This window comes from Amblyomma mixtum, chromosome 3 (genome assembly GCF_055824585.1).
Source record: "Amblyomma mixtum isolate Tamu chromosome 3, ASM5582458v1, whole genome shotgun sequence".
Lineage (NCBI taxonomy): Eukaryota > Metazoa > Arthropoda > Arachnida > Ixodida > Ixodidae > Amblyomma > Amblyomma mixtum.
Window position 1 is genome coordinate 333,443,985 of NC_143014.1, and position 200 is coordinate 333,444,184.

A 200-nucleotide genomic window follows, 5' to 3' on the forward strand; every position below is an offset into this window, starting at 1 on the left:
GAAGATACAATTACATAAGTAGGCAGTGCAAAAAAAAAATCCTGAAATGTATGGTAGCCAGAAGCATGGATGGAAAAGAGGCCTTTTTAATACTTTGTGTCATTTTTCAGCAACAGGTGCAGTACATGAACCACAGAAGTGAAGGATTATTTATTCGTGCAAATCATGCTGCTAGCTAGTAGATATGAGTGTGCTCTTTT